This window comes from Plutella xylostella, chromosome 10, assembly GCF_932276165.1.
Source record: "Plutella xylostella chromosome 10, ilPluXylo3.1, whole genome shotgun sequence".
Classification (NCBI taxonomy): domain Eukaryota; kingdom Metazoa; phylum Arthropoda; class Insecta; order Lepidoptera; family Plutellidae; genus Plutella; species Plutella xylostella.
In genome coordinates, this window is record NC_063990.1 from 745,600 (window position 1) to 771,682 (window position 26,083).

The 26,083-nt window shown below is 36.5% G+C and overlaps 1 protein-coding gene across 13 annotated transcripts in view; it reads left to right on the forward strand.

The window, feature by feature from the left end:
* LOC105382920 (disintegrin and metalloproteinase domain-containing protein 11) overlaps positions 1-26,083 on the forward strand; it is a 388,227-nt gene that overhangs the window by 82,464 nt on the left and 279,680 nt on the right. Inside the window, exon 1 of one of the 13 annotated variants that reach the window (XM_048623426.1) lies at positions 2,847-3,122. The exons of the other annotated variants lie outside the window; for them this stretch is intronic. The gene's annotated coding sequence lies outside the window, so the exon portion shown is untranslated. Of the gene's footprint in view, positions 1-2,846; positions 3,123-26,083 lie in introns of those variants that run through there. 13 annotated transcript variants of the gene reach the window in all.

The following is a 26,083-nucleotide window of genomic DNA, read 5'->3' on the forward strand; positions in this document are numbered from 1 at the left end:
GTGTGATACAATTGTGCCATGTAAAATGGTGTGTAATACTCAGCTGGGGTAAAACCTGACCAGTGCGGTTAGTCCGTGGACCGAGTTTTTACTTACCAATAATAATCTAATAGTTACCCACCATCTGTACCGACTTCATTTTGTTTATACAGAAATGGTACGCTCAGCTTTCTTAGTGGCTGGTCTCTTTATTAAACCTTTTCAAACTTTTTGGGCCTTACCACAAAAATTTAGACAGTAGGTATTTAACAGGTGTTCGGCGCTGTGAAACGCCTACAAAATCTGTCAAATTTTGATTTAAACACTTGTTAAGCGGTGTTTAAAGTTTTTTGTGTTAGCACAGATAATGTTTAGATGAATGGTAGTTTGAAAAGCTACAAAAGTGTGAACCTACTTATGGAGCTGACGAGCTGAAAACAACATGACAGGTCAGACTGGATGATTTCGACACATAAAAAGTTTCAATCGGTCAAAAACTTTAGAATTAATTTTAGTAACTGCCTCTTATCAATAGATAGAGAGTTTTGGAAACTAGCAGAAACATCACCAATACATCACCTTAAAAAAGTTAGTTTCCAAATAAAGCATTCTCTCCACCAGCGCAAGAATCAAACGTAGGAAAAGATATCACACAATTTTAAAAACCTAAATTCGATGTCCATACTAGCCATATTTTACAGTGATTGTCGATGGAACCCCCCTATACTCCCAACAGTAGGGGGAGGGTGCATCGCCTGGAGGGTTACTCTATACTGACGAAAAACGAACGAACGAGAGCTGTCGTGCAATCGGCACGTTTAATACAACGAGATAGAGTTGTGGCTCACACAGCAGCGCTACGAAACTTCCTTTTTGGTCTTAGAGAGTGACCCCCTGGACTATCGTGTTTGGACTCATGCCGCTTATATTGGTTATGTTTCATACGACTGTTATTAGACATTTATCGTACATATTAATATTTATTTGTCGGATACGTAAGGCTTCAGATCGCATCCATACCCTTAACTCAAGGACCCGTGAAAGTGGTATAGAATGTCCAGAATGTCTATGTTTCCAAAAAACTTCCGTGTGTACAGGGCAAAGTGGTTTTATGGGCACTTAAAAAGAAATATAGTCATTATCATCACTAGATAAATTGTGTTGTATCGCGGCGTGAGGCCGGGAGATACCCGCCGTTTGTCTCATCAGGTCACTCGTATGTACTGTCAGCTACGTAATCATGTGTACACTTTTTCAGCTTATAAGTACAAACTTTATTTGAACTATCAATTAAATGACAGACCGTTTTTTAATATATACTTGCGAGCAATGAAATGTTCCATTCACAAGATATCGAAACCAAATGATCCCAATAAAAATAAAAATCATAATATTTACGTATTGAGTAGGCAATATTCTGATGCACTGTTAAATGAACTTGAATATTGCAAACGGCGTCATTATCCGAACCTTTTTCGTTTAGAAGTAATTTATTGCTGTTGTGTCTGCAACTTTGTCGTTGCTCGTCAGTGTATGTGTCCAGCAAAAGAAGGTTATTGGCTAGTGATATAATAGATTAAACATATTATAATGTAGGTACAAACAAGGTTAATGAGAGTCCTACAGTACCGCACCTGGCACGCGACTCACACATTAAATTGTTACAACAATCGCTTCAGTTCTTCATTCTCATTGCTCTTTGATCTGGCCGCAGTTTCATTTTATTTTTTATTTCATTTCATTTCATTTCATTGGCCATCCGCGACCGTTCATTATGCTAATTACATGCTGGATGGAGTACAGCTGTACTTTTAAATAATTGTATCGTTGGCTTGGCTTTATTTTTTATATGATAACTGATTGTAACGTTGAAGCGTTCGTTGTTGTTCTGTTATGAATTTAATTCATGGATATATCGCACCAATAATATCGATATGATTTTTTTTCAAAATAAATATGCATATATGAGTCATTGTAAAGTAAGTATCGGAATACAGCGTCTACAGTTAATAGTCGCTATGCTAAAAATACACGAAAATGTTGTATAGTTACATAAAATCATATTATTATATTCAGAAAAAAATGTAGAGCTATTATTTACTATACACTACTTTAAAATTACTTATAAAATGTTCTGTTTTATTTGAACGTTTTATTGACTAACTAAAATAGGGCCTGTGTGCTAATATCAATATTTAAATGCGGAGGGGTCTGAATATGAGAATAATATACTGTATGGGTACTCATCCCCCATTGAGGAAAACACTTTTACTTAATAACGAATTATTAAAATATAATACCATCCCAAAAAGAAACATTTTGTTATCACACCTAAATAAGTCGAAGGGGAGTTTCAAAAGCAATAAGCAATAATAATATTAGTCTGGAATAGCGGTGTATTAATTTATTCTATATATAAATCAAGGTGAGCAAAAAATAGTCACACACACACACACACGCGCACGTCACGGCGCGAGCGTAACCGTTTACTGTAACCGACTTGTGGATGAGGGTTCGTCCCCGTCGGGCCGTTATCATCAGTGCAGCAATTTGAATACTCGGCGAGGGTCGGACGGGACGCCCCCGCCGGCAGGGCGGGGCTGCGGGCACCGCGCGTGCGCGCTTAAACAGATCCGTGACGTATTCGCCACGATTCCGGGAAAACGCCAGGTGGGATCGAATGACCTTTGCACCGATTATTTATTAGATAAAAAATATTTATGTCATTGATAAAAGTTGGGAAGATAGATTTGATAGTATGTAGCTTAGAAGTGAGGTTTAGGCAGAAAATGAGGCTGGCGTGAGCGGAGACTGAGATGAATTTTCGAGTTTCCCGGTAAAGTGTGTTGCGTAGGATGGCAGCCTCCGCTCCCCGCTCAGTCGGCGGGCGGACTCGGCGCGCGTCGGTCGCGTTATGTGCCTCCAAACATTATGACCCGACTTTGAAAATACGCCGCCGCGCGGAAAATGACTAAGACCCCAGTGTGTATTAGCGCAATACGCAACGCTGGATGTCCCAAACAAGTGTTGCTAGTGTGTACCGGATTTTGTTGCTAAAATTTATATTCGCTAATATTATAATTGTATTTAGTGGCTCGGATATGCATTATAATGGTTTTTATGTGGTGTTATAGTGCAAGTCGGTGAGTATTTTTTTATTTATGTACTATAAATATCGCTCAAAAAATATCTACTTATTTTCTATTATTAGGTTTATGAACAGAAAGTTATGCAGTGAGTTATATTAATTTATATAACAAGTAATAATTTGTTTATTTAATACTTTATTGCACAAATATTTATGATATATTATAACTTTGAATTAGGCACTAGTGTTAATTGTGAGATTAATGCATAAGGAATGGCTGAAATTTATTAAATTTCTACGGTATTATTTGTGTTGCTCTTAATCTTACGCTCATTTAAATTATACCTAAGACTTTAGCATTGCGTTCATACAAATTAAAATGTCTCGTATGTTTAAAAATTTTATAATTATTATTTCAAACCTGCATTAAGGTTTTATCCACCACCCCCCATGAGCTGTATTTTTTTGCGAATGTTGGTGTTGGAAGCTATCACCTGCTTAAAATTATATCTGATTCTTGGTTAGGGATATCTACTTCATTCGAGAAACCTACCCAATGTTAGTATTTATATTTAGGTATTATGCACCACAAGAACTAGCGCTTTACTCCCACGGGGGTAGGCACAAACCACGGTTCTCTTAAAATACGCTCCTGACATTATCATTAGAAAGTCACAAAGTGTAACGGAAAGCGTTTGCCGCAATTAACTCCGCTGGAGCCTCCGCAATTAGCGAGGAGCCGCAGCCGCGGCGCCGTTGCGTTATTATGTACTTCTTGTAACGAATTTTCTCAAGGAATTTTGTTAAAGTAGGTTTCAGATTTTTGAAGTGTTCTAAAACAACTTGAGTAATGTAAGAAGGTACAGGTGAATGTCATAGTAATCGTCAGAAAATCGGTGAAAAATAGATGATAAATGGTAACCCCGCAATCAAAAGTAAAAAAGGCTACTTTATGTAAAATTTGCAAACCTACTTTCACATTTTATCAAAAGATTTTCTTGCGCGTTGTTTATAAAATGATAACATTATATATAAAGGAAAAAGATAAATGTGAAGCACATTTCGAGCATAAGTCGATCTGTCTCGCCTGAGAACCTCCAACTTGTGTTAATCCACTTCACAATATCAATTTCTCAGTGTTACCTAGCAGTACTAATCTTCGTAGCGATTAGTGCTACGGTGCTACGAACTAACTACGGCGTAGCAGATTGCTACGGCGCGGCGTAGCAGTCTGCTACGGTGGCGTAGCAACTTTGTCATCATTTAAAATGTGATTTAAATTTAATAGTTTAACAGAAATTGATATAAATTCAGACGCAGTTTTTTGTTATTGGATGTCCTAGAAATGTAAGATCATGTATCATTGCCTCGTAGAAGGTGGTCCGTTCATGTCCAAAGTAGGACTAAGAGTACCCCCTCGACTGACCCGTTTGAAACCGTTATTAAATGTACCCACCTCTAAAACCAACTACAGACAAAACTCATTCCTGATCAGAGCTTGTAGAACTTTTAACAAACACTTTACTGGTTCTGACATAGATCTTTTTTGCAACAGTTTGTCCTCAATGAAACATCATCTCGTAAATGTGTGCTGTTAGTTTAAATTAATAAGACCCTTTGTTTTTTATGTGATTGTGGGTAGGCACCTATTTAGGTTTTTATTTAATTGTCACGGATTTTTGTTTGCTCCTACTTACAGTCATTACTTTTGTGTTATATGCGGGAACCTGTTAATGGCATCTAGTTGTTATATGTTCATAAGTAATATTTAGTTATTAACAAAATGCTGTTGGTTCTCCACGAAAATGTAAAAATAAATAATACTAGGAACTACACTCGTGAGTGACGGAAAAGGCGAGCTAAATGGCGCCGCCAGCAATATTTAACAGCGCATCAGAATGTGACAAACCAAAAATCTTAAATATAGTTTTCAAATTTTGAATTAAATGTTTTATCATTAACCTAGTCTTGTCCGTTTAGGAATTCGGTGCTACTGTTACTGGAACTTTTTCATTGCTCGTGAATGTATTTGAATACTTGTTGACATGAACCTTCAAAAACTGTGAATGGGTACCCTGAATGGCCAGTAGGTATAAAACGGTTAAATTACTCTGGCTGTATCGGACTTTTCAGTGGTCGTTATATCCGTCGTTGAACTGTAACGGTATGTTTACAGAAACACGGAAAATCTTGTTTGCTTAGCGTTTACACATTTTTATTACCTAAAAGTAATTTATGGATGTTTTTTGCTTTTTCGAACCGCAACGTGGGTTTTCGCTGTTTGTTTGTCATTAGCAGAGTTTTTAGGTCTTTTTTCTGTGTAGCTTTTATAAAAAACTTTGTCAGGATATTTACTTAAGCTGGATTAGCTGGCAGATTGGATAATAGTTTTTTCTGCCCAATTATATTGATACAATTAGTATAACGGCAAAATTTATATTTGACTGAGTTCAAATGTATAAAAATATATTTCGAATGGGATGGTTGTAGACTTATGTCTTAATGTCTGTAGTTAGATGTAGTAAAAAAAACTAGTACTTGCGTTACGAAATCTGCTTTCCTATTTTCTGGGCAAACTATCCACACTGCGATGGCATCAAGTGTGCAGTTACCTTTAGACAGCTCTACGTGGCCCTACATTAACCAAGTTATCGCCCAGCGATAAAAATACGTACAATTTTGACAAGCACCGAACGCATAACCCATTTTATCCGTGAGGAAGGGCGTCCTCATTTTCATAACAATATTATATAAGTAATAAAATTTCAGGACGCTAATATAGGACCATCGTAAATTGGAAACCCGATAATTCCGATCAATGTGCCGGGGGCGTACAGTCTGAACACTCTGAGAATACGATCCAGTGTTGAGTCTTTACGTTAACATGTTTATGCTATACTCCAAGATAGAAGAAGAATGGTAACTTTGAATGGTAGTGTCACTTATTACAAATAATAATTGTTATTGCACTAATTTTTTATGAAAGTTTGGAATTGTCAGACTCTACTCGAGGAACAAATGTGTCGCTGTTACTGTCTCCGTCATTTTGCTTCCAAGCAGCTGTCTTTAGCATACTTGTGTACCTATAGATTGACAATGGACTCAGTTCTAAATAATTATTCGATTGGTTATCAAATATTGATGCTAGCTTTATATAGTTGGGTATTAACACAAACATGACCAAACAATCTATACCTACTATTTGTACTGTAGAATGCTGCTGACACCTGTCATCTAGGAACATCGTCGCTTGATTGGACAGTAAAATGTTCCTATCCGACAGACAACACCCGCATCGCCCTACACCGCACAAAGTGTAAGATCATCGTAACATGAATATAACCATACATTTGTCTAAGGGCAGTGTCTCGGCTCTGGATAAAGGATAATGGGCAATGAGGTCAGTAGTATTATCGTATCAGCGCTGGAATGACGTGGTTTATCCGAGGGGAAATGTGACGTCATCATAATATCTTGGCAGCCGGTGCAAAGGAGAAAGGAATATACGAGCCATATTCGATAATGCGGCTAGCCTTGTACCTTCAGATAAACTCAATAGCTTTTGCGTCATGCTGTGCTATGTATAAAATTATATCTTTGATAAACATGTAAGGTTAAAGTGTTTATAAAACAGTAGAAAAAAAATCGTATTGAAAAAAAAATATGACCTCACAATATAAATAATGCACACAATATTAAAACTTTACGTATTCATCGTTTCGTATAAATTTTGTTTCTTATGTTATTATTAAAAAGGGGCCAATGTACGTGAGGGTCCCGTAATACAATCTGGTAATAAATAACCAGTTGACAGATTCTGCATGTTTCTGATTTACTTTTCCCGTTTTTTATCGTTAGGCTATAATGTTTATAATAACAATGTTAGCTGTGTGTGTGTGTTTTTTTTATTTTGAAATTTACTTCTATTTTAATTTTATGAGGGTTCGTGGACTTATAGAAAGGTAATTACTTCCTAGGGCACTATACATCCTCATTTTGTGCTATGGACGATTTAAGGCTCTTATTTAAAACTTATTTAAAACTTATTTAAAACTTATTTAAAACTTATTTTCCTTAAAGCATCATGTCACGCCATTATTCACTACAATCTATCTATCATTATGATCTTACTAACATAAAACTACCATTATAAATCATCATTATGTATAAAACTATACACGAATACTACTACCCAGACCTACCCCTACCTACCACTTGACACATGAAAATAGCCTTCAAAATCTAATATCGAACCAAAATACAATTTACATTACAAACCATCTTTACATTTTCGGTGGCGCCGCGCGTCACACGCCGGGTTGTTATTATAAATCCAGCCCAATATCAATATATCACGTCCCATACCGACCTGCGCGTTTGGCCTTGCGCTAATAAAACGAAGGGTCTAATGCCAGCGTACGGTACTAAATTACCTGCTACCTTCCGCCCTTTATCATCTTATTTTGACGTGACGCGTGTGTAGCGAAGAATGGCCGCTGCTCCATACGCCGCAGAGTTCATATATTTTATGTTTTTGTGCCCGTGCATTAATATTATTTATCCTCCCAAATTACAAGAAAAAGGGTTTTGTCTTATATTATGGATGTAATTTCTGTATACTGGTGCTAAAATAAGTAAGGAACACTCCGTAACAGGCGAGTCCTGCCCACTGTGTCCAAGCAGTCCTTACAACACCTGCACACAAAATTCCTTTAGGTGTGCTATCGCCATTCCGTGTGGCAGTCAAATTATTGTATAAATTGCTCGCTTAACCGTGAAATTGCGAACGTAAACGGCATTTTCGTGCTACCAACTCCGTATAAAATACATTTTTACCTGTAATGTGTGGCGTATTACCGGGACAAGGTTTGCACTGCGCAAATTTGTATTTGACGGTATGTTAGGGGAGGGAGGTGGTTATGACATTACACAATACGCATTCCTGTTTACTCAATACTGATGAAAACTTGAGTTGGCGATAATATATGTATATGCTCGCTATATATATGTATTTGTAAGTTGGCTGCAGATTTTAGAATATGTTTTGGGTTGTTAAACGTAATAAGTTGTCACGAAAATTCAAAGATACAAAAATGTCAGGAGAAAAAAACATTTGAGAATAAAAACTAAAAATAATATTTTATTGATGTTGAAATTTACATGATTACTATTTAAAACCCTTTTTAAACCTAAGAAATGGAATTCGCAGAACAAAAAGTATCAAATAATCGAATCATAATTCTGACCGCCGTTAAAAAAACAACAAAACTGTCGAATGCTATTATTTACTTTACTGCAGATAATAATATAAGTAGGTAACTTGAAAGCTTATTAAAGTAGGTAAGTAACAATTCCGAATTACTAAGTGAAATCGCTAAAAATAAAAAGATTTATTACGACATCAAAAGGAGTATCCGATTACACGCACAGGCCCGCGTATGGGAAAATAATTAAATTTCCACTGAACTCTCAGACAATGCTATTAAGTGTCGTTTTTCTTTGTGCGTGAAGTGCTGCCGAAATTAAATTACGATGCCGTTCACTGTACCATGGCCCGCGGTGTTAAAGCGAGGCAAAAATCAATCATTTTTTAAAAAACCTATTCCCCTTTTCAAAAAAGACACCATACCTTTTTGAATAGTAAGATTAAGAACATTCTAGAATTGTCATGCAATTGGCATGCTTAGTAGATTTATGCAGTTTTGTTTTTCCGAAGCATCAGAGCGCGGTTTCGTTAACGTTCGTTCGTTCGTAGATTTAGAGAGTGACACCCGGGGCCAATCGCCATGTACCACATCGGAGCGCTGAAGACAATACACTTTCATAAGAGAGTTCACATCGACAGGTTGTATATCTCCGAAAGCTGCTCTGAGCTACTAGATATTTCTGGAGAATGTCCAACGTAGTGTCCTTTACAACTAGAGCCGGTTAAATACAGTTTATCCACTTTGTAAGTTTATATTGAAAGCGCCGTTGTTCCGCCGGCAAGTTTTTACAACTCCTCTAATGTGTGTGTAACTTTTAGAGCGGTTTCGTATTGCAGGTGCGAGTTAACTGGTTTTTGGTTCCATTTCGTTGATAGGCACCGTTAAATAGGAGGCTATGAAAAGGTTCCACTGAGAAAAGCACTAAATTACTTCTAAACGGAAAAGGTTAGCTTTATGACTACTTCTGCAACAAAAGTACATTTAACAGATCATCAGGATATTACCAACTAAAACGGTAATATTTTTATCCAAATTTAAATTAAATCTTAGAAAAAATTGGAGTTGTTTGGTGTCGGCATTTTGTAAGTGCATTTTTTTCATTGCCCGGGAGTGAATTATTCAAAGTCCGCAATAATAATAATTTTATTGTTATTGCCTCAAAAAAAAACAGTTTACCCAACATTGTCCATATGTTAGGACATTGATGCGGAAATTGAATAAGTTATAGGTCTCTCTTTTTTTTTTAAGACCAAGTTTAAACCATGGTAATGACGCCCTGAGTTTAAGTGAATGTCGGTAGCTATTCTTTATAATATGTATATCAAAGTTCCCAAATTCCATTAGCGATATTTATGTGAGTAATACGGTTCATTACGAACTCTATTGAGTGGCCTCATTGCCTTTCTTATTATGTTCCTGAAATCAAATATTATTGCTTGATTGATCTGATTTCGAACAAGCAGCTAATAGGAAAATCATTGGATATTACCGTTATGGAAATGTACAACATTCATTGGGGAAATATTATTATTGATTTTGGCACGGTTTCTTACTAAGAATTAGCCGTCCGTGATTGGTTGTTTCATAAATGCCTAATCCATCAAAAGAAACATAATGATTGATTTTTCCTAAGTATGAAGCTCAATCGAAAATCAAGTTTCAAAGTAATCTGACTTCCCATGTCTTACGCCCAGTGCCAGCGAAACGCCTAACCCAATCGCAACCAATCAGTGCACTCCGCTATCCCGTCACTGATATTTTGCACCAATAGGCAGGCAGGCAGACGCAATCAGTTCAATTGTTTGCTGGAATATCGCGCCACTGGCCCGCTTGATTGCTGGTTTGCAGAGTAAACACGCGTACGAAGTAGCTTCCTAGTGTCTTGTCAAGGTCTTGTCAGATTGAATACGAAGTTATAGACAGAGGCAGGGGTGAGGTTAATGGAAACGCACACAGAGCTACAATCGAATGAACGGAAGCGGACTTCTTCTTAGGTTATCGTTGATAAACGGTAGAGCTTGGCTAGGTCTGCAGTGTCCGTTCCTTGGTCATACATACTTGGTAGGGCTCCTTTACATCCTACGTTAATATTTAAACCGAAACGTCGAATTTGTACTTGTCCCTCATTTATGTAAACTTTCGTATCACTCGTTAACCTACTTAAAATGTTATTTAAATTATGGGGCAGTTTATGTTTTCATACATACACTTAAAACCAGACCAAGTTATAATCTGTTGAATCCAAAAAAGCATTTCAAAAGCAGTTAACAAACTCCTTTCACATCATCGCGAGACAGATTGCTGCGTCACGGCTGCTTCTGATGCACTCTCGACAAACGAGTAAACAACGTTTTTCATCTATTTGTTCCACCAAACGACGCCATACTTCTTTTATAAAAAATAATAATAGAATTTTTGCTTGAATAGGTGCAGTTTATTTTTCATTTGCCTGCGTCGGGTTCGTAGCGGGAAGTTGTGTTCCCAGGAATACGAGCAAAGAAGTATTTTTGTGCTAAACGATGCAATTTTATACCGGTTTGTGTTATTGAATTCGTTTTTAAAATCGGAAGTGGTGGGTTTTAGAGGAGCGCAGAAACAGTAAGTAACTATTTTATAAGTACCTAAATACATATATACCATGGGTACCCTTTCGGGGGTTACAGTCATGAGCATAATATAAATGTTGGTATGTACTTACTGAATTTATTCACTAGTTACGTCACAAGTGGCTAAGTACTCACATTAAGTTGTAGGTACTTCAGTGGAGAACCTGCGTTTTACTTTCACAACAGAAGCTTTTATGTTAAAAAAACACGATTAAATATAAGTATGTAAGTAAAACACGGTTATTTATATTACGTGGACTTTAATATTGGAGACAATATTAAACTTGTGGCAAATTTATTATTTTCACTCATAGAGTCTTTTGTGTAAAATGTTTTGAATAAAAGTTGAAGTAGAACATTGGAGAGAATTGTGCAGTTTCTTTTTAAGTTATTTTGTCCTTGTTTAGTTATTAACTTCACCAAGGTTTTAGTTGCAACCTCGTATTCTTTAATAATACTTATTTATTTCTTATAAATAGCAGAGTGGTACGTCATTATTTAAAAGATGCGTATAATAATAATAACTTTCGAAAACTTATCTCAGTGTGAGGTTTGCTATTTCCCATTAACAGAGGTTGAGTGCCGAAATCTCAACAAGAGTCCCAGGTGGAGGTTTTTCATTTATCCTGGACCCACTATCCAGGTTTCATTGGAATTATGAACTCAGATCTAACTCAACTTTAAACAAACTACCACAACTTAAACCATTATAAAACAGATGCTATTTTAAGCACGTTTTTATGTCAATAATTGAATCATTTATTTTTAAGAGATGCGGAAAGCTAAAGATCGCATCCAGTGGCGTGCTTTGGTAGAGGCCTACGTCCAGCAGTGGACTGCTAAAGGCTAATAATGATGATGATTATTAAGAGCGCCATCTATCGGGTAAATACGGCGTGTTTAATGGTGGACAGAAGAGAGAGGCTGGTCGTGACGTGCGCCCGGGGCGACGTCTGAAATACAGGAATACGCGATTTATTTCTATGGCAATCGCTGAAAATACCTACATTTTGCGTGGTATAGGGGTATCATTGTTACTTCCTGACGGATGCCAACCGCACCATTTTATGGCGCTTTCCTGACTGCCCAGTATTACGCTGCGTATTGCCTGAATTATATGTAGGTCTAGTACAAGTTTGATAGATTGTCGAAAACTATAAAAGTTTACGTTTTCTCGCATACTAAGTGGCGCCTCTAATAGAAACTATCATGAAACTTTTGACAGATAATGTATGCAGGTGACAGACGAAAACCAAAACTTTTTTCGTTTATGTAAATTGCAAAACCCGTACTAGAGGCATGAACGCATTGTAGATGCGTTTTCTCTGTGTGTGTCTTCTATACAAACGGATATATGTACAAGCAACGTTCGGATACGCATTTACGTAATTGTTTAATACTACTACTACTTTACGTGTAAATTTATCATTCCACAAAAGATAGGAGCAGGTAGAATCGCTCACTCCTACAACTACCGGTCCGCGCAGGCGCCAGGGGGGTCACTCTATATGACTAAAATCGTAGCTTCACAACGCTGTTGCGCAAGCCACGACTCTATAACGTATTAGGCCTGGGTCTCCTATTTACGCCGCAGGTCGCGTCCAGCGTCACGCCGTAGGCCGCGTCACGATGCTCACTATAGAAATGTACTGATGCGGTCTCCCTCACACGCCGACGTTGGCGCGTAGACGTAGTGAGCATCGTGACGCGGCCTACGGCGTGACGCTGGACGCGACCTACGGCGCGTAATAGGAGACCCGGGCCTTAATCGTGCCGATAGCACGACAGTTTTAGTTCGTTAGTTTTTCCCCAGTATAGAGTGACCCCCCAGCACTTTATATTCGGTGCGTACTTGAGGAGGCCTCGTGATTACGCGGGGTCACGTGCCGTTATTATAAAAGTATTTGTTTTTAGAATCGCCTCTTTGCCGCTTTTAGAAAAAACAAGTTTATCATGTCACGAGGTCGCAGCCGTAGAGGGGATGCTACTGTGTTAGACTTCTTCAAGTGACTTAAGAAATGTATGGTGATTTTGTAAAACGTTAATCGTACATACCTATTGTTGGAAAAAGAAAAGTTTACAGTTTGAATTTAGTATGACATAATATTATTATGATCTATGGAATCTGTCTTCGCCCCGTGTTCTAGCTTTCGTGTGTGTTGCAGAAAATAAATATTATTATTCATCAGAAATCTCAAGTTTTACTTGCAATTCCTACAAAACTCAACAGGTTATGGGCCCAGGAAGCTCTAAAGCTTAGAGAAAAATAGAAAACAGCTAAGAAAAGAAATACAATTGAAAATTATTGTTTGGTGAAAAATGGCGTTGACAGCGGCACAAACTATGAATATTGAAAAATTTGATGGAAGTAATTTTCGGCAGTGGAAGTTTCAGATGAAGTGTGCATTGCAGGCAAACGGAATAGACATCTCCAAACCAAAACCAGCGACTAAGGAAGGTGATTGGGTCAAGAAAGATGGTATGGCTATGTACATTTTAACGTCCTCAATGGAGCTGAAACAAATTACACTGATAGAAAATTGTGAAACCGCTCAAGAAATCATGTTGAAGATGGAATCAATATATGAGCAGAAGAGTGAGATGAATAAAATGGTTCTTCATGAAAGATTTTACCAATACAGAATGTCTTGAAGTGAAAGTGTCGCGGAGCACATCTCCAAAGTAGAGAACTTGGCTCAACAGCTAAAAGATAGTGGTGAGAATGTAAGTGAGCTGGCCATCATCACTAAGATACTTGGAACGTTACCTGCCAAATACAGATCGTTACGTCAGGCATGGATGTCATTAGATGTCAAACAACAAACGCTGAGTAACTTGACTGCCCGTCTGTTGGATGAAGAAGCCAGCTTGAAGCATGAAGAAGAGCACAAAACAGCCCTATTGGTTGGTAGCTCAATGAAAAACAGAATAAAACATCGGTTTGAGTGCTACAACTGCGGAAAAAGAGGTCATTTCTCTAAAGAATGTCGTGCGCCGAGAAAGGGTAGCAGGAATCCAGTCGGTAAGAATATGTTGGCCTTAAATATAGAAACCAATCTAAGTGAAGTTGATGACACTTGGATATTGGACAGTGGTGCGTCGGCACATATGAGCTGTAGAAGAGATTATTTTGAAGAACTGGTTCAATGTAATGAAAAATTGACATTAGCAAATAAGCAGAATGTAGAGGTGAAAGGCATTGGCAAAATAAAGATAAAGAGAATGGTTGATGGACAGTGGGAGCAAAGCATGCTGGAAGGAGTTCTGTACGTGCCCAGCTTAAGAAGGAATGTAGTGTCTGAAGGTGTCATTCTTCGGAAAGGATACACTGTCATTAAGAAGCATCCCAATGCAATGATTTATAAGGAAAATGAGGTGGTGATGACTGGTAATATAACAGAAAACAACTTGTTTGAATTAAAAATCGAAGTAGTAAAGAAGAAGAAAAATGACACACAAGTATGTAGTCAGGAAGAAATTAACATGGTAGAAAGTTCACCAGTAAAAAGTACTGACAGCAAGAGGAAGTGTCAAGAAATTGAAAACAGAAGACCGTTTGATTTAGAAGTCAATTTAAGATCACAAAGAAAAGGGAAACTTGAGGCAAATAATGCAGAATTGTCGCAAGAGGCAATAGAATGTCCACACAAGATAGAATGTTCAGGATCTGTGAAGGAAGAATGAATCGCAGTAGAAGAAAATGGAACTTGGTGCAGAGTTGAAGACATCGCCATCAAGAAAGATGAGAAAGGTAGAGCTACACGTCGATGTTATAAAGCTCGTCGTCGTCGCGGTGACTCTCGCCCGTGGTGCAGTCAGAAACAAAAGACGATGCCCTCTACTACCGAGGCAGAATGTGTAGCGGCTCGTAATTCAGCTAAAGAAACATTGTGGCTTAGAGATGTATTGTTAGAAATAGGTGAAAATGATATTTTTGATTGTACAGAATGACTGAAATAGATTTAGATTAGAAGACGTTTTAGAAGCAGCTAGAAAGTATTAGGTTGTTTTGTATTAATATTATGTTGGTAAACTTTTAGTGGGAGTGTTGGAAAAAGAAAAGTTTACAGTTTGAATTTAGTATGACATAATATTATTATGATCTATGGAATCTGTCTTCGCCCCGTGTTCTGGCTGTCGTGTGTGTTGCAGAAAATAAATATTATTATTTATCAGAAATCTCAAGTTTTACTTGCAATTCCTACAAAACCTCAACACCTATATGAACCAAGTTATCTGTGCACAAGTACTAAACCAGTAACACAGTTTTTTTTTGTTACAACATTTCGGTATTACATAGTCGAAGGGGTAGTCAGAGGTGGTCATAGTCATGATATTACTCTATACTTATAAATTTATCTAGTATAAAAAGCTGAGCGTACGTACGTACGTAAAGTTTTATGGCTCTTAACACTCTTAACTGCTTCATTACATTATAATAGATCCGAGATACTTAATCACAATATCACTGTTTCATTAAACAAAGACCCATAAAACATGAGTTATCTCACTCGCGCTGCATAACATATCTCCAGAATGTAATACCTGAGTTGAAACATATTTTCTAATTTCCAAAACTACTCTAATAATTAAACTAAGATTCCCATTCCAGTTAAACGGGCTTTTAAGCCATACACTTAAGACTCGAAATCGAGTAGCAAACTATCTTGGCTAAGTTATAACTTAAGTCCGAACTTAGAGCGTGTTAGTTGAATTTAGTCACTTTCAAGTTCAATTTCTATAATGAAGTTAGTCCTCAGACAATGGGCTAGAATTCTAAGCACTTATGAATTGGAGTTCCATGCATGGGAGTTCAGTCGAACTAGCTTCAATGTGTGAAATGACTAGACCATACTAGTAAATATTATGTTATAGCAAGTAAGTGTTATCTATAGATATCTCTGGGAAAGCACATGCTGACTGGGAAAAATACGGGTATAGGTTTTTGTTGTATTGATAATATTCTTCAAGCTTTATTAATTTATGTTAGTCCTGAATCCTGATAGTAAACATAACAATAATAAAGCCACCATATTAAACACATTCCGCATCACCAGAAAATTCCTCACAACAGCCGTCATTTCATCCCAAAATTAGGCCCGTGAGATGGGGAATAAACCTCCAAAAGGAGTGAAAATACAAGAAAATAATAATAATACCTCTACATAATTAGTTTAATTTAATTTAATTGTTGATGTGTGAAAAATAACATAAGTAAGTTCATTGGGAGATTTCTGCCAGTGCATTGAAATTCCATTATGTGTAAGCGAGGATAAGCGACTATCCAGTATCCGTTTCACAACATTAAAATTAACATAACATAAACGCTCACGCCTGTCTCCCAGAGGGGTAGGCAAAGATTACGGATTTCCACTGGGCATGATTCTGACACACCTCTTTCACTTCTTCCACATTCATACATCTCATATATGCTCGTCGGTTACGGGTACTCAACATTAAAAAAAAAACATAATAATCCTTTCTATATCAATGACATGTATGTACGTGGAGAGTTCAGGTCATCAACTTGTTAAATGAACAGCGATCTATACAAATCCAAATAGTGGCTTCGACCCGGAGGATAGATGCTGTCGACTAATCGCAAAACGTGTATCACACCTCCGTACAAAACCAAATAAATAATTCATTCTGGGTGAAAAACACCTAACCAAGTACTGTCAGAAAAACTGATAAATATATATGTACTTACCCCCTTATTAATAGAAAAGTTACAAGACGTTGTAACTAATAAAATGTTTTGTCAGAGAGGGCTGTCAAAGAACAAATTGTTCTTTGTCGGAGAGGGACAAAACAGTTTATTAGTTAAAACGTTCTGTAACTTCTCTATGAATAAGGGGGTTAGAGTATTTCTCGAAAATATGTGATTTTGTGATCATTTTAGCATTAGGTTGATTCTACCTCGGCTACGAGGTAGATTTGTGAGAAATTTAAGTAGAATTATACCACGTGCTCTTATGGCGAAGGAAAACATTGTGAGGAAATTTAATCTGCACAGAGATGTATACCCTAAGTACATTGTATTCATGGTTTACTTGCTTGTGAGATACCTTTGATTGTCCCGTCGGGGATTACAGTAGTTAGTATAATTTGTGTAAGTTAACAAAAAAATAAAAATATGGAACCTAACTTTTGTACCTAGTAGGTACACTATAAGTAATTATAATTTAACGAAAAAATTTATTTAATATAATACATAAAATATTTATTATATTATTGTTTAAGTAATGACTGGCAGAAAATGGTCTTAGCATTAAGTCCCTTTTTTATAGTAAGTACTTTTATTTGTAATATTTGCACAATAAGGAAATAAATAAAAGTAAATAATTGCAAATATTGCTTTAACAGTTCATTTTCGCGCTGACTCTACAACGCAAATCTCAGTGCGTTTAACCCAGAATGTTCGATCGATTGTGAAAGCTGACTCCCACAGGGTCCGTAAAGGATTAAACGGAGTCAATACTATCTGTTGTTTAAACATCCCACCTAAAAGGATGTTTCTATAAGTTTGAACTCTTATTCATTTATGTCTAAATAAGTCATTACAGTTCAAAAAGGGAAGAATTGATAAAAATAAGCTTTTGTTTAAAATTTATGCTGGTCGAGGAATTATTTGCGAAAGACAACAAACATAGGCACTCAGATCTTATTAACCCCTTTTTTGCCACCCTGGGTCAGTAAGCAAATTTATACCAAGCATTGGATGTCGTTTATAGCGGCCACTGGGCAGATGTTGTTCGGCTCTAGAAAGACTGTTCAGTAACAAAATTGTTGGCAATTATCTTAACCCTGCGGTGCAAGGGGAAACAGCCGGCACAAAGGGGTCTGATAGAACGCCTGCTGAATATTTTACAGGCCGCGCCGCAGTCCTGCAGGCTGACAGAGACAGGCATGCAGGGTTAATTATACATACACGTACAAGAGGCCCGATTTTACCCATGTTGCATAGAATTTTACGGGTTGGCCATTACTCATGTGGGATGGCGTTTTGAAATCGGAGTCTGTTCTATTTTTTAATCTGCTGCCGTTACAACGTCTGTGAAGTATTTGGTTGAGGTTACAGATTTGCGATTCAAAGTCAAAATATTTTGAATAGGGATTGCTCGTAGATTATCTCATAGTAAAAAAGTTACTGATTTTACTGCTCTTCCTGACAACTTCAAACATTACGTAGATACAGAACCTACGTAATGTTTGAAGTTGTCGATACAAAATTTGCAACAAGTTGTCCAACAATTAGCTGCTAACTTTTGGAACTCAGCGAAAAGTTATACCGACATGGCGCGGTCCTGCGGGCAGGCTGTGCACACTGACCGTGTTCCCTTTATCACGACAAATTACCGAAAAAGCATTAAACTAAAATCTGATTTTAGAAACAGTTAAATTCAATATTTAGCTACATTTTACCACAGAATTCAGACTAACTTTAGCACGCAACACACTGTTTTGACTATCTATTATTCCGAAAATCGAAAGCACAAACTAACATTTCAGCGTTCCCGAAATGCGCAAGTCACCTGCAACATGATTTTCAAACTCCGAATTTGATTTGCCGTTTTCCAAATTTAAAATCAGTTCGAAATTCCCAAATACCCTCGGTTAATTCCTGATTTTGTACCGTCAGTGCCGGCTGCAGGGCCCGCTAATGCCCACAGGCCGAAAACTATCCCGGGGTGGTCCCGGATTGTTTTAATACTGGGGGATTTTAAGCGCTTAAGCGTAAACAACAGGCTGCCTAGAGTACCGGCGTGCAGTGGGGCGGACCTTGTGAATAAGTAAGGCGCTGGGTCGCGAGGGAGTCTACGTTGGCTCGGGATGTGTAATTGGAGATGTGTAATGTTCAGTGCACTGTGTAACATGTAATGTGGTTGCAATTCTCTCTCTAGGACCTAAAGGAATGGGAAATCAACACTAAGTACTAAGTACGATACTTTTTAGTTGTAAAGGAATGGAACCCTTCGAGTAGGTACTTAATGGTAAACTTGTTTCTTCAACTCTTGTATTCCCATCATATACGGCGATTACACTCGGAGAAAAAATCACTCGCTTAAAAAGTCACTGTTTTTATATTAGCTCTATGTCACGCTTTTCCAATACTTCATTGTAGCCATTTTAGATAATATAGAGTGGGTCACCTACCTTTAAATTATAAAAAAGTTATATTATTATAATATATGAGTATTGCCTTAATCTACGCATTAAATTGTGGAGATGAATGAATGAACGGGGGATAACGTTTCATTTATGCAGAATTGTATAAAAGCTACATAGATTATTGAAGTTTTTATATAAAATACACAATATATAATATGTATTTTTATTTCATATTGCTCATCTACTTATTAACATTAAATTTGATCAAATGGTAGTAAAGCAAATTTGTTTATTTATATGTATTATGTGGAAAATTTTGAAATCAGTTTCTAGTATCAATTTCGTCCAATAAAGTGTACTTAAACCTTTAATCAATGAAGGTCTCGATGAATTTCAATTTGGTACTTAATTTAATTAATAAAATGATAAAAGTTCCATTGAAGCCGTTAATATTGTAGCCATAAATCTAATTAAGGAATAATTTTATTACAAAAGTTACCTTTTAAGTTTGAAGATTTAAAACTTTTACCTTTAGATTAAAGCTTTTTTGTGATCCTCCATTTGTTTTTAATTAAAAGTTGGCAATTAATCGATATAAGTAGGCACATAAAATTAATTGTGCATGCATAAATGTTAAAAACTAAATCCTAACTAATATTATAAATGCGAAAGTAACTGTGTCTGTCTGTCTGTGTGTTACTCTTTCACGCCAAAACTACTGAACGGATTTGAATGAAATTTGGTATAGGGTAAACTACCCAATTATTGACACTTTAAGACGAGTTGTCTGCAAAACTGGCCATAAATACGCATAAAATATTAGTATTGTGGTATTTTTTTCTGTAGCGGTTTCAGGTGTATATTCATTTATAATATTTTTGACAAAACAATGACCCTATAGTCTTAGTTTTTTATTATCAGCTATAAATTTGAAAGAACCCCTATTTCCCAATTATTGACACGCGTTTTCCAATTTATGACACCTCCTGTACCAATTATTGACATGCTTGATATTAGGTAATAAAAACCGTTTTAAACAGGAATTAAACCTTTGGGAGGGTACCATGGGTCCGGTTCTCTATTTGGTATATCACGGTGATATATTGAAACACCATAAGTGTCACATACCATAAGTCGTCAGCTAGTTATCTGACATACCATATGTACTGCATCAAATACTGATGCTAGCAAACTAGTCCCACTGAGTTAGGCTGCTTCGTCTCATGATCTCCTGGGCATTTCTCAAAGGTTCCAGCCAGTGCGTCCTGCTGCTGATGCCATATGGCTCAGAAACGTGGTCACGGCTGGGCTAACAGGTCCACTGATATAAAGTCGTAATGCGGACTGAAATGGGGTAATCAATCCATCAGAGAACCAATGTGAGATGCCAATAGGCCACTAACCCAAGAAGAAAGACAGTTGGAGTAATCGAGTTCTCGAGTGGAAGTAACAAACAGGCAAGCGTGACATAGCACGCCTTTTGGCCATCATGACCAAGGCTGATCTTAGACATGTACCTGGTAAGTAGCTGCTGGAAGAGAAAGGCCAAAGAAAAAGTGTGGTGTAGCTTTGTCACATCTGTATTGATGAAGACATCATGAATCATGAATATGCCTCTGATATCTCCAGTTTATGCTCGCAGAACTACACGTAGCATCCTTGCGGGTTGGCCTGTAGATAAACATGTTCAAGACTAAGGTAATGTCCAGTGTCCCAATCGAAACGAACGATACCGCTGGATATCATTCAATTTTGTGAATCTTAACACCTATCTTGATCATTGTTTACCCGCCGGGTCAGAATCCCAGTTTTAATAGATTACGAGGTGGATTCAGCTGGGTGGGAAGTGTGCAGGACACTTTTAGACAGGCAAAATGATGACAGGTGGACGTAGAGCAGTTGGCAGGCCACCTGCCACTGATAGTCAGACGACTTCGTATAGGTTGCAGGAAGGCAGTGAGAAGTGAAGCAGGAAAAGTTATTTTTTAAGTGTCATAGTATAGTAAGCTCCCATAAAAATATTTATCGTTTATGAGACTAATTATTGACACTTTGCCTATATATAGACATGTCAATAATAGGGAAATAGATTACTGACACTATGTCGATAATTGGATTTCACTGTATTGACACTGTGTCATGAATTGGAAATTCGTGTGGGATAAATGATTAAATAGTGTTAACATGATCATTATAGGATATACTACCGGAAAAAGCAAAAATATTAACATGAAAACAAAAAACATTCCTTCCAATTATTGACCCAATATGTCAATATTAGGAAAATATACCGAAAGTGCTACCTATAATTGACACCATCTAAATTCGGAGTTATAACCGAAAATAAGTGTTTTTGAGGTAAGAAATAGAAAAGGAATTTTGTTCACTTTTCAGTCCAAATAACAAATTTATAATTTTTTAAAAGAAATACTAGCAAATTTCTTCTTAAAGTAGCCACTGTCCTTTGCAAAAAGCGATCCAAGATGGCGGAATTTGAGGAAGCAACGGAGAGGCACGAATTGTCTATGTTTTATTGGTCAGCCATTGCTGTAAAAAGGACTGCCGAGTGTTACCATTACAGAATAACTATTACTGCTGCATTCAAAGATAAATATCACTAAATAGAACGTAGTCCACTACGGGTCTTGGACGCCTTGCCCTGCCAAGGAGTGCCACAAAACTCGGTCCTCGGCCTTCCTCAGCCTATTTAAGATCTAGGCCTTTTGTGGAATCAAAACCTAGGCAAGGAAATTTTCAATCACAGTGCATTATCAAACCAATAAATTACTCCAAAACCCACCTAGAAACAAACCAGTAGAGTTTAGAATCGAACAGAAAGGAATAGGTGTTGTAGTGTCAGATTGTGTGGTTCATCCCTTTGATGTGGAGATCAGAGCTCTTAATTAGAGACGAACTCAAAGCGCAGCTGAAGGCTGAGGGTAACTCTATACTGACGAAAAACGAACGAACGAGAGCTGTCGTGTAATCGGCACAACGAGATAGAGTATTCCTAGTTTTCGTCTCAGAGAGTGACCCCAGGTCTCAGCTGATCACGCTGATTAGTTTTTGTAACCTCATGTGAGCTATAGACGTAATGTCGGTTAAGTACTTACCTTATGAGTACTTTAGTTTCGAAACATGTAAGTTGTTTGTACATTTCAGTGATTTTTGTATAGTGTTTGTAGTTTTTATGTTTTATGTAGAGTTTTGTTGTTAATAAACTAAAAACCATCATAATAAGGTACGGCATTTGGCAGACTTATAAGGCATTTGACAGCACAGACATCTGTTAAACACTGATAGTATTTAGTAACCGACTTCGAAAAAAGGAAAAGGTTCTCAATTCGTTTTGTATATATGTTTTTTTAAATGTATGTTCACCGATTAATCCGGCTTTTAGGGACCGATTTTGAAAATTCTTTTTTTGATGTATTAGGTTGAGCTCAGGGGTAGTCCCATTTTTTTGTGAGCTCTATTTACATTATATGCACGATGCTATTTGACAGCACTATAGAGGTAATATGTGTCTATTTTTGTGATAATACGGTAGCGTAATATCTCATTCATTCATAAGTTAGCTATTTATTTTGAAGATTATTTTTTTTCAGGAAAACTGTACCTAAGTAATTGTTGCCAGTTAAGGAAAATTTACATATTTTGTTATTCAAATTTCAGCCCTGAGAACTTGTTTAACTGAAAACATTATTTTATGCCTTCTCCTGTATACATAATAAACTAGATATCCTCGATGATATTTATTTTCTTATTTTTATGAAATATTTATCTATACTACTATTTATAGCGTTGGTATTTCAATAGTCTTCGTTTTAAAATGTATGTAACATATTCAGTTAAAATGATTTCCAACTGTTTTTAAGCTCCATAGGTTTCCATTTACCTACCAAAAAATAATATATGTAGGTATGTAGTTCAGGACACATGTACAAAATCAGGCAAAAACATTTGTAATTATGTCATAAGTCTACTTACAAGGTTACAAGTAATATAACTTGACGCGGTGGATAATTTATAACAATGTTCGTCTAACAAGAAATTTGTCATCAAGAATTAATTTGCATTTCTAAGGATTACTTCATAAAGATATGATTAACGTTGAATTAATAGGATAAACAAAACCGAGTTAGGATTTGTCAGTGTTTTATGATGATTACATTTTACATGAAATTGATAGACTTAGATTTAGAGCTGTTCAGTGTTCATCTAAACCTAAAGTACCTAACTGAGAGAGTTCTGTGTCTAACAGTACCTATATGACTCTGACCGACGATGATGATAGTGATTTAGTGATGATTATGTGTACATGTTGTTCTGTACCCCTTCGCTAGAACCCTGTATATTTTCGTAGCAGTTTAATAATTTATCAAAATCTGCCCGTAAATACAAAATCTTTTATCTTCTAGTGAATAATCACGTCTTCTTTTGGATTAAATGCGGTTTTTGCGTTAAATTGCTCGGAAGTAAGAAATGGGTTATTGCTCTTCTTTAAAAGATCTAGATCTAGGTCTCTTCTGATTTATCTAGATCTTATTTGCAGACTGTGCTTTATTAACTGGATGAATATCAGGTTATTATTCTAACAGCATATGAGTGGTAAATAAAAAATACAATTTTGAGCTTGTTCCTAGTAAGTAGTCATACTGCACAATGCATGCTACTATCAATAAAAATTCTGATAATAAGGTATTTTAGTCCCAATTATGCGCCTCTTTTAGGGTTAAGGATGACATTATTAAAGGTATTTCCCCCCTATTTGAATGAAAATATGATAAACCCTAATATGACTTTGAATTAACTTTCTTTTAGGTAGGTACTCATCTCTATCGTATAGAGGGGAACGAAGTTCGAATTACCTTCATAATAGTATTCCTATATTTTCTTGGAATAATAAATTAATTTAGCTACACGAATTATTTTGTACGACCTCCCGCCGAGTAGCAAGGAAAGTCTTTAAAAAACTTTCACAATAATCCTCGGTAACTCTTTTGTCTTTCTACTTGACCTTAGAGCATACCTATAACGAATCTTTTTATTTTTGTACCTAGATTATTTTGTCGCTTCAAAACATTTAAGTTATTTTTTGCTATGAGTGAGTTTGCATCATTTCACACACGTTTCATGCCAAAAATATTCCATTTCACCACTTTGACAACACCTAAATGCTGACATGTAAATATTTTTGCCGCCAATTAAAGTCAGCCATTTTGAATTGAAAACTAACGCGACGTTTCTTGACAGCTCATAGTTGCAGTCGCAGCAATATCCTTCGGAGCGCGAGACAGGCTGTGATATCCAACCAAACCGAACATTAGGTGCGACACACCTGTGCAGGTGTGGTTAGTTGCAGACCCAACTTAGTCGGGTAATAGTGTGGTTTCGCTGCAGTTCTGTTTGTATTCGAGGTGTTACCTGTGAAATGCTCTGCGGGAGTTCAAAGTAAATGGGGTTAGGTTTTAATTGCTAAAGTTTATTGGAAAGGGATATACGAACTTTGGAGACGCAAGACGAAGGCAGATAGTGAAGATATAAAATGCAATATTAGTTGGCGATGTTCAGGGTGAGGTGGCAAAATCTTATTTTAATAAAAAAAAGATCCCGACGAATTGGGAACCTCCTCCTTTTTTTGAAGTCGGTTATAAATAGTTGGGAGGGTTTCAGAAACTAATTTAAATAGCTAATAGGTAAGTCATGATTGTAGGTATCAGCATCTCTTAATGACTCACTTCTGGACACAAACCATTCCCTTATTATGTACAAAGTCATACCCACATAAACGAGAGCAATCATTTTTTATTAATATTGTAGATAAACGTAACCTAAAATTTATTTTCTCTCTACTCTCTGTGTTATGTGGAGGTGAATGAAGGTATAGCACTCCGTCCCGAGTTTCTGAACCTAGCTGATGTGTGCCGTCATTAAGACATCTTACTGCCAGTTTCAATAACTATCTATCGATAGCTGAAAGTTACTTTCATACGATTTTGACTCTACAAAGTTGCATTCTGTCAAAATCGTATGGAAGTAACTGTCAGCTATCGATAGATAAATAAATATAAATAATAAAATAAATGCATGCGGGGCGGCATTACAACTGTTACTGCAAAGAGATAGAGTACCTACTAATTAGCATGGCGATGGCACAGCTGTGATAGTTGGTGGAGGTAGAGGACCTCAGACACGTTTCACAACGAACCAAAGTTGCTAGAAAGTTCTGTTTGTGTTGAAGCTTTGTAAGAGGGTCATTCTAGTTAATGAAAAACGAAGGTTTGGAGGTCAGTGAGTGCAATCGTGACCCTATCCCGTTGCATCAGATGTACCGATTACAAATTGTCACTCGTTCGTTTCTTGTGAAGAAAGAGTAACCCGCCTGCACCGCCGTCCCAGATATAGTTATGCCAGATGTATTTGGTATATTTAGTGTGAACGAAGAGGTATTTTGTACTCGTTATTGAAATAAATAATACCTCCTGAGCATTTTCAATGACTTTGTCGATAAATAATAATAATAATAATTTATTTATTTCCAAAAATATACATATCTTAAAACTTACCTTATTAGCTAATATTTTATGAACAACATGTGTACAACAATGGCAAGTAAGTAGCATCTGCTGCTAAACTAGGTGTTAACCTGTGTTTCAGCTCACAGCGCCCCAACCCGTTACATTAAATTACTTATATTTTAGTTTGCTAATTATTACAAGGAAAAGGTAGGTAATTAAGAGGTAAATATTTTTTACAGTTCATGCAAAGTAATTTTGAGTAGTCTATGAAACTATGAAAGAGAAGTAATTAAAAAGTGGTGATTTTAAGTTGAGTATCTAACTAATTACTTATAAATACGTAGGTATACTATAACTATCATATATAATATTAGTAATAATGATAAAGTATAATATATATTTGTATGTGTATAATGTATAGGTACATATATACAGTATATACATATATAGAAATAAATATTATATATATATACATATATATAAATAATAAATAAGATAAGTACTCTCTTGACAGTACCAAAGCGATTCATAATAGCTACTGCATTACAGCGAGGAGGTCCTCGGTGTCAA